General features: G+C 33.9%; 1 long non-coding RNA gene across 1 annotated transcript; it reads left to right on the top strand.

Annotated features, from left to right (window-relative positions):
• The first annotated feature begins 2,400 nt into the window (after nucleotides 1–2,400).
• On the top strand, nucleotides 2,401–10,154 carry LOC147626614 (uncharacterized). Its single transcript, XR_015268674.1, has 3 exons — nucleotides 2,401–2,437; nucleotides 9,868–9,929; nucleotides 10,053–10,154. It is a non-coding gene; the product is annotated as an uncharacterized LOC147626614 (long non-coding RNA).
• The last annotated feature ends 225 nt before the right edge of the window (nucleotides 10,155–10,379 follow it).

Genomic DNA, 10,379 nt, shown 5'->3' with positions numbered 1-10,379 from the left:
CCAGGTTCGGTTTTGGAACAACCGACGGAGTAGTCTCTTATCCGGATATCCATGGGTGAGGCCCCGAGTGTGGGACCCTGTCCCGCGCGAGAAGCGCTACTTCCGCTGCTAGTATCCCAAATCTGTTGCTCGGTGGGAACAGGGATCTTACAGCCTAAGTGAATAAATCAGAAATTAATGTCATTATCTCTGCATTTATTCACAAAACGGAAGTAGGGAAATTTCATGGCACACAAAAAGAAATTCAATAGTTATGAATTGAATTTGTAGCCTTTGTCTACACTTAGAAAACTCACAGAATTCTCCGATGGGTGAATATTCATTATTTATATTACCATAAACTACATCTTACAAGGCAAGGAAAAGAAAGTAGAAAAAGACTACCTGCATGTCCCAAAGACTATAGCGTGCAAACTTCAAAGGGATGTGGACACCCTTGAGAGCAAATTGCATTTTTATTATCATTACAATAATTCATGTTGTTCTCATTACTCTAATATTATCCCCTATCCTCAGCCCCTCCTTAAATTCTTTATCTATATTTGTAGAAATATAGCACACATAAGAGTCCTAAAATACTACTCTATATAATGCATACGGAAGAAGTAGTACAAACTAAACTCAAGTACAAGATGTAATCTGAGCTTTACGACCTATTATACACTCATCATCTACATATAAATGCTATGTGAAGTCCAACATTGAGAGAAAAGAAGATGAATATGATGGTTTAGCTATGGGTCCATGTATTTATATGCACCAATGCTCCTAGTTAGCCAAAAGTAGTTCTCTTGGCCACATGTACCGGATTTCCACTTCCCCACTACCACAAGGTAGTGCCACATGTTATGTGGAGTGTCAAACTTTGCATATGAGTTGCTATCCGCCGATGTATGAGTGTGTCATGCATAGGTGTCACATTCTCTCGTACATGCATTATAGATGTCCTCAGCTCCTTGGCCTTTTGATAAGCTCTCAACAATGGGAAAGATCTTGTGAACTCTTCCTCATAAAACCTAAGTGACTATTAGATTAGGTAGCCCTTTAAAACTTGAGGAGATGCTAGAGCTATGTTTGACTAGAACCCCACTTGTACTAGTGTAAAACAACATTCTTCGGTAGTATGACCTCATGTAAGCCTTTGTCATCCACCAACTCAAGTTTATCCTCATTCAATAGAGTGCTACGTGATACTCTACAAAGTTTCTTGAATGAAAGACTAGATGCATCCTCCAATGGCTTGGTATTTCTAGCTTAAAAACTACATCACTGAGCTTCTTAATAAAATCGTAGTCAATGGGTCGTTCCTCTTTGGAGCTAGTTTGGAAGCAGCTTCCCTACGATGTCTTAGCCTTTGATTCATGGTCTTCAAAAAAATACAATCTCTTTTTTGAAAGTGCTATCCTGATGATGTTTGTCACCATCTTCAATTTTTTTTGTCTGTGCCTTCCATATTTCTTCTTGAACTTGTCATAATAGCTAGTCCAAACCTTGAACAACCTGGTCTATACCATAATTCCTTGTGGGAGTTTTGAGAGCTCGGGTCGTCAAGTTAATAATTAGACAACCATATGCAACCTCAAAGGGAGACTTCTTTGTCTATGCATGCACTTAATTGAATGTCTTTTAAAGTATTTGTCTAAGTTGTGTTAAATTGGCTTATATCAACTTGCAACCTCAAAGGGAGACTTCTTTGTCTATGTATGCACTTAATGGAATGCCTTTTAAAGTATTTGTCTAAGTTGTGTTAAATTGGCTTATATCAACTCTTTTTATCCAAAGAAATATAATTTTTCATTGAGGTACCATGTTAATGCTTTTTGATGGTTATCAAATAAGATTTGTTTACAAAAGTGCCATATCTTTTTGTATACACTATACATACACTTGCGCATTGATGACATGGGTGAAATTTCATACTTGTTTTTGTTTGTATTATGTGATGATTAGGTTGATATTATGAAGCTTTGTCAGTAGATTCACATGGAATCTAGATCAACCTTGGTTTTTTGTGAAGTTTAAAGAACAACATGGACTTTCCATTTATGTAAAATTTTCTATCTTGAATCATAGGTGTTTATGCATGCTTTTACCCCTACACAGTAAGAATATTAAGGTTGCAAATTTCTACATTATTCATATACTTGAACACTTTTTTAAAAAAATATAGTACAAGTCTTAGCACTCAAAATGAAGTACCATTAGAAAAGATTTCATGCTCTTTTCAAAACTATCAAATATTTAAATTAGGATTTTCCTTTGTTTTAAGAAATCTAAAGTTGTTAGATTAGTTAAATTATTCTTTTTAAATCATGACTAGATCATAACATAATGATTTATTTCTTTATAATATCTCTAGCGTGCCGAATGGTGTGGAGAGATATCGAGAGCATGCAGACCAAAACACTCCAAAGAGTGTCTTCTTCAGGATGTCGAGGTAGGTAAAACTAAGATGATAACACTTATATTTCCAATAAAAATACATAATAATTTGTCTCATCTATTTTCTAATTTTTCCTCTATATCTTTAAATTTGTATTCATCCATTAGAAATAAACTGTGTATTAGTTTTGAAAATTTTTTAGTTTTTTTTCTCATCTTTGTATTTATATAAATTTTAATCATTGATGCTTAAATTTATTTATATGAGTGCATGTGTTCTCATTTGGATATTGAAGGCTTATAATTTTTAAGAAATATTTAACTTTGTGTATTCTATCTAAAATGATTCTAAAATTGTGAACAATTTAAAACTCATCTTGCTATATGGATTTTAGTTATCATATTACGTAATATTTCCATGTCTCAATACTATAAATATCTTATATGAATAACATTAATATTTCCATGTCTGAATATTATAAACATCTTACATGAATAACATTAACTCATTTCTTTGATCTCAATAATTCCAAGTTTGAATTTGAAGTATGTTATTATGCCTTTTGGTTTGGTGAAAATGTCCATATACATTTCACAAAATTTCCCCAACTTTGAAATGGAACCTTAGCTTATGCTTGGTTGATATTTTGTAGTAAAAACAACTAGAAAAGTACTAGCTACTCTACCAACGAGTTTAATATTATGTACAAAATGCTGTATAATTTTTTCAACCAATAAGTTTTAAGTTCTTGAGTTATGTGTGTATATTAAAGATAAAAACCCTAGAGCTAGAAGTCTTTGGACACTTGTTTTGTTTTCTTTAAGATAGTCAATAGACACTAGAGGAGATATGACTATTTTGTTAGAAAGTAAGTGATCAAGGGTATTTTGAAATGAGGGGGTGTATGCACCTTAGAGATAGAAGTGTTGCTAAGGTTATGAGAAAATACACTAGTAAATTATAAACCTAGGAAGGTGTTCCCACTAGGCATGATAAGACTCCTAGCATGGACTTTGAGTTGAAGTAGACATGATAAGACTAAAGAGAAGGAAAATGATATTATTACTTCCTAGAAAGGAAGTTAGGACTCATATATGCCCCTTTAAAAGGGCGTAATGAGAGCATGTCACCCATACTTGTAACCCTTTTTCCACCTAATAGTGTGAAGACTCAAGTCAAAGTCAAAATTGTAGCCAAGATTCAAAGTGAGGTGGACCACTTTATGAAATGAGTAAGAGTGTAGACCCAATACATGTATGCTAATAGGAATTCAACAGTTAAGGGGTAGTGTTAGAAAATAAGTGATGAAGGAGAGGATACACCTTAGAGATAGAAGTGTTGCTAAGTTTATGTGAGAAATCAAACTAGTAAATGTTAGGAAGCAATGTAAACCTAGAAAGGTATTCAACATGGATGGTAGATTCCTAGGATGAAGACACCTACTTCAAGTGGGCATGGACATGATGTGCATTTAATCAACAAGAAGATCAGGGGGAGGTATACCTAGAATCAAGAGAGATGATAAGGGCATGTGTACATGAGGATTGTGTTTGTGTTAGATCAACTCTCTAGCATGTCATTATCTTTTCATTAGTGTTAATTAAATTTTCATGATTATGTTCAAGTATTGAACCTTGTCCACTACTATCGACCCTATTACTCCAAAATTTCTAATTCTAATTTGTTGGTATGAGAGCCTACCACTATCCCTTAAATATCTATGCACTCTACGACGTGTCTAACTAGTACATGTCATTAAGTATTAATGACTTTGTTGATCTAAAAATTTCCTCTTTTACCCATTCACTCTAGTAATCTCAAGTTAAGTGATTGGAGGGCTTCTCTTGAAGATTTTAGGAACCCCCATAATCCCACAAGATCAAGGAGATCATCTACATCAGATAACATCAAGGAGATCATCTACATCAGATAACATCAAGCATCCAGAGCAGAACAAACATGAATCGGGAGAGATTTTTAGATCTATGTTGATTAGAGATGAGATCAATGACGACTAGTATAACACACTTTTTATGATGCAATTGAAGATATAAGAATATTTAGCTATCATTGATCCATGATCATGTCAACTCTTCTAGCTTGATTTGCTCTCTAACCTATTCAAATCTTCAATGTACTCTTTGTTTTATAGCAAACCTTTACCTACAAATAGAGTGTACAGTTAATGCATAAAGAAGTGTTAATATTAATCTTTAAGGGTTTAAATATCTGATTAGGCCATTGATAATCTTCTATTTTGTATCATATTACACTCCAATTTCATTTGGGCACATATATCACTAATTTAAAACATGTTTTTTTTGGGGGGGGGGCAATTTTTTTTGGGGGGGAGGCGGGGGGGGGGGGCATTTTTGCTTAAAATAATGCAAAAGTTTATTTGTTTTCAACTCTAAGACTTGGATCGTTGGAAGCCTTTAAACTTAGATTTTATCTCTTCTTGTTTTTGTCACCAAGTGTGAAGGGGAGGTAAAATCTTGGAAAACTGGATTTGTAAGCTTTGAATAACAAAGGACACCAAGCTTGCAATAGAAAGCTTTTAATATCAAGTGCTTTTCTAACAAAAGAATAGTAAAGCATTTTTAGATTTAAAGCTTAATTAGGATTTACCAAAAGCTTTATAAGAAAGCGTATGGCAGTAGCGCGTAGCGCTTACATAGACAATGGAGATGGCATGCCATTCACATGAGGTGATGTAATGCTGCTAGTAGGTGATCACTAGGTGGATGAGGGGAAAATTAATTAATTGGCGGGCGACGAGAATTTCAGCAGGCGGATGATGCGCAGCCGGTGCATTTTTTTTATTTTTATTTTATTTTTTAAAGCAATTTTTTTAATTTTTTTTAAAATGCAGAACCCCACGTAGCATAGGAGGGTGAATTTTGTGATTCATCTCTTCTTCTTCTTCTTCTTCTTCTTCTTCTTCTTTTTTGAAAAATCAATAAAAAGTTATTATGGCCCTCGATTATGGAAATTGACTCTAGAATCCAAGACTAGGAGGAGGTTGGAGCCCTTGCCCTACTAGTAAATCACATCCATATGGCTTGATTATTAAGGAATTAAGAATTGAAGAAAGTGATTTTGCAAAAAAAAGAGGTGGTTTTTGGGTTTTGTAGAAGTTGTTCTTAAAACGTTGGTATGGCACCCTAGTTCTTGATCTTGATCTTAATCTAACGGCTCATAAGATTCCCATAAACCATCCGAGCTTTTTTGCCTAGAGGTTTTATAGCCTTCTTCGCTTTATCCTTAATGATGTCCTGATGGTTTTATAGCCTTCTTCGCTTTATCCTTAATGATGTCCAGATGTTTTTATAGCCTTCTTCTCTTTATCCTTTGGATCTTTGATGATGTCCTCTCTTTCTCCAAGTACTTGTACCCTTGTTGTAGCTTTTTGAAGGCCTTTCCTCTTTCGATATATTCCTCCTTGATTTTTTAAAGCTTTAGATATTATAAAAATTAAACCTTTGGCCTTCCTTGCACCAAATAAATTGCGTAAACCTCGATTTTTTTTTTAACTTTTTCTTCAAAAGTCTTTCTCCTTAAGTGGTCGCCAAATCTCTGATACCACTATCATGACCTCTAAGACACTTGGAGAAGGAGACTCTAATTTCTCAACACAAAAATTACAGTAGGACATATATTTGCATAAACCTTAATAAACCAAATTAAACAAACAAAGAAAAACATGGAGAATGAAGTAGCCGTCAACACAAGAGTGGATTGAATCCCCCCCTCATTAGAGTGTGATCCTTGTAACGAGTCTCCCATATTTATATATATTAGGAAAAGTGCTTACTTCCCAAAAAGATAATTCTAAAAACAGAGCACAAGCAAGTACTTTTCTATATTTATATGTATTAGAAAAAGCACTTACTTTCCAAAAAGATAATTTCAAAAGCGGAGCACAAGCAAGAGCTTTTCTTTATTTACATGTATTAGAAAAAGTGCTTAATTTTCAAAACGATAATTCCAAAAATAAAGCACAAGTAAGTGCTTTTAAGTTTATGAGTGTGCAAGCTCTACAAAAAGATAGTAAGCATTAATATAAAGTATTGGGCCTACCAAAAGTAAGTATTAATATAAAGTATTGGGCCTACCAAAAGTATAAAATACTATTCGGTATGTACAAAGGTATAAGACCTTAGCCTTACCAAAATATAGATGCCTAAATATGAAATCATAAAAGGTAATCACATGTCTTCCAAAATATCTCATAGTGGTCCAACACATGTTTCACTCACGATTAACACATAATCCACCACTCATTCTTCGCCTACATCCAAAATAGTAATAGTCAGTGCACACATCTAATTAAACACATTAATCACATGACCATATCAAACTAGTGCACATAGCTTGATTAAGCACATTAATTTTGGCAGACAGCGTAATAACTCACACAGCTTGATTAAGCACATTAATTTTGGCACAGACAGCGTAATAACTCACACAGCTTGATTAAGCACATTAATTTTGGCAGACAGCGTAATAACTCACACAGCTTGATTAAACACATTAATCTTTGTAGATGATATAAAAGGGAGCATGCAAGAATACAATATCCCAAAATAAAATAATGGGCATCCCCAAAGAGGTTACGACTAACATATGCACATACATTCCTTGAAATTTTCATGAAATCAACCATTACTCCTTATATTTACTGATGTAAAGCTACCAAGTAGGTTGGGGGATGTGCTTGCTTTCCTTTACTAGGTGCGTAATGAGCCACGCCTGCCAGCTAGCCTTCTTACGCAAGCATGCATTTAGAGTGCGATAATATTAATAAAGGAGACTTGATATATGAGCTTCTCACAAGTATTAAAGAACTGAGAGAGAATCTTGCATATATTGATGAAGACAGTTGATTCGTGAAGGGTTTATCAAATTCACACCAAGATTTTTCATCCACAAATCTTGTTATGATAAAGGGTAACCCAAATTCCCCTATGTTTGATGAGTTGGTTGCAGTATTGTTGTAAGAAGATAAATATCGATAAAAGAAAATTAGTATAGGAGTGCGTGTAAAAAGGTAAAGGTAAAGGTAAAGGTAAAGCCTTCTCTCAAGGTGGTTATAAGCTAAAGTAGGAATCAACCTAGTCTTCTGGCAAGGATGGCCTGGTGGGTGATAATCCTAAGAAGAAAGGAAAATTCAACTATTGTCAAAATCCAACTTGTTATATTAATTAATGTAGAAAAAAAGGTTTGAGATGGAGAAGAAGAAAGAGTCAAGCATGACTATAGCTAATTCATTAGCACCAACAAGTGCTAAAAATAGGGAATTAGATTCACATGATGATTGGGCATTGCATAATAGTTGATATTAGAGTAAGTGCTCTTGGATCTTACCTTTCTCATTTTATTTGATTATATCACCTTCTGAAGATTCTCGTTTGATTATCTTAGATCGAGCTATCCTTTGAGTAGGTGCTTTTGGCTCTCACCTTTCTCATTTTCTCTCATTATCACCTTCTAAAGACGCTCTTCTAATTGTCTTAGATTGAGCTATCATTTGAGGTGGAGAAGGTATACCATATAAGTTAATAAATTTATTGGTTGATAAAGTAACATGATTTTTAAAACTTTCAAGCCGTTTTTGTCAGATTTCATGACCTGTTTGCATGCTATAATGTTTCAACAAACATCCTAGGGGAGTGTTTGTTTGAATTGTCTTTATTCAATTTTAGGTTTCAAGTAGTGTAACGACATAAATTTTTTGTGCCGACATGGTGTGCATATTCCATAAGTATAAAAAGGTTGTCTCATCATCACTTCTTTGTCATCATCGACATTACATGTTCGATCTCATCATTTAACTTCTTTGGTATCATTGTCATCATTGTTATCTACTTTTGCATCCTTGCTAGTGACATTTCTATAATACATTGTGTCATTTTCATACAATTTGCATGTCTCTTCACTATCAATTCATTAAATGGGCATTGCCAATACTTGTAGGTTGGGATATTTGCATTTTGTGTTATAGATTCATTAATTGCAAAATAAAATGGTTTGAACCATGTATTTAGGATGCTTTCCACCATTAGGAAAGCATGTATTTAGGATGCTTTCCACCATTAGGAATAAGATAAAGGGAACTAACTACCCATTGTATTAATTGCCAAAGGGCTTTATAATGTTTTTATTAGCATTGATCTTACCAACATAGGAAAATACAGGAACTTTTGATAGTGGCCACAACAATGAGTTGAGGAACAAAGGTCTTTGCTATAAATGTGGTGAGAAGTGGCATAAAGAACACTTCAAGTCATGCAAGACTAAGGATGAAACTATCAACATGGTTGTCTCAATTGTGAATGAACTTTATGCATTTAATATTAGATTAAGTATTGTTCAAGAAATAGCCCACTTATGAGAGTACTAGAGAAAGGGTGCTACACATTGTGGAATACCTCATCAAATAGAAGGGTTTACCTAGTGAAGAAGCATCATGGAATCCTGCCATAGTTTTAGAAGGTCATGTGAGAAAACTTTGGATGCATTTGGTGAGGTAAATGTAGGGGAACAACATTGATTCAACTTGCTAGAAATTCCTAAAAATCATTGTTAGAGAGATTCATACCACTTGAGAATGAAGATACTTGCATTGCTAAGATAGCAAACTTGATGTACTTTCTTGGAGAGTATGTTTTGGGTTGTTTTCAGGGAAAATGATGAAGGTTATAGCTATTAGAGATCATTTACAACCATGCTTGAAAAGTATAATGATGCTCTCACAATTGGATTAAATATGACATTCATTCATTCACATTTGGATGATTGGTACCCAAGCACTTATGATTGGAGATCCTACCCATGTGGATTATCTAATCGATGCAAGGTTTCATAGATGAAACCTGTAGGTGGGGATGGTTTATAAGAAAGTTCTTGTGGACCATCTATAATAGTAGGGTCAAGGCCATGGGCTTGGGGGAGTTGCCCAAGTATGGGGTGCATCAATATGTGGTAGTATATAAATGTAGGAAGTATAAATACCAACTATGGGATCTAACCAAGGATATAATCATTTTACTAATCAAATGAAGCTTTCAATATTTCTTTGCTATGGTGTTTCTCTCCTACACGAGAGAGAGAGAGTGTGGACTCCTCTTAGGTCTAAACCATGTGAACTTTGGTTTGATTTTGTAAAAAAAATTTGCTTCCTTTCTCAATGAAGTTCTCTTGTCTTTATGAGTTACTCATAGTGCTTAGTCGCATTCATTATGGCTAGTCTCATTATTCTTATTGTTGCTAATCAACACTTTGTGTGAGTTACTCTATGTGAGTGTTAATCTACCCTTATTTCTTAATTTGTTTGTCCACCATTAAGAAACCCTCTTGTTTTTAACATGTAGTAGATCATTAAGAACTATGTTTACATATCTAAAGTCACACAATATATTTTTTTCCTTTCTTGTTTAAATAACTTTTTTATCTTCATTTATTTGTAATGGTTGTTAAAATAGTATTGGAGGTGCAAAGCTCTTACAACAAGGGAGAAAATAGACCACTTAAAGAATCTACAAAGGTACTCTTAGTACATCTCAAAGTTTACTCAATAGTGCTAAAACTTTGGATATACATTGCGTATAATTTTGCATGTGACACTTTTCTTAAAATCATGTGACACCTCCTCTAAAATCTTTTACAGCTACATGTTGGGTGAGAGTCTCATGCCCTTGAATCTTCGTGAGATTGAAGATATTGAAAATAGAATGGTTATTGCACTTAACAAGATAAGAGAAAGAATGGTAAGTGTTGTTTACATTTTATTACAAGTTTTATCTTTGAATGGTATGTGAAAATATTATTCAATATGTTAAAAATATCATTATTTTCTTAACGTTAAATTTTTTCTATGTTCAATGATGTAGATGCAACTATTACAAGATGAAGCTCAAGAACTTTGTGAAAGGGTAAGATTTATAAATAATAATGAGATGACGAATATCATTTTTAATCTCTGATATGTTTTGGG

The sequence above is a fragment of the Cibotium barometz genome, chromosome 22 (genome assembly GCF_041138505.1).
Source record: "Cibotium barometz isolate CiBa-2024 chromosome 22, ASM4113850v1, whole genome shotgun sequence".
NCBI lineage: Eukaryota > Viridiplantae > Streptophyta > Polypodiopsida > Cyatheales > Cibotiaceae > Cibotium > Cibotium barometz.
The sequence above is the reverse complement of the archived record's forward strand: the minus strand, read 5'-3'. Positions and strand labels throughout refer to the sequence as shown.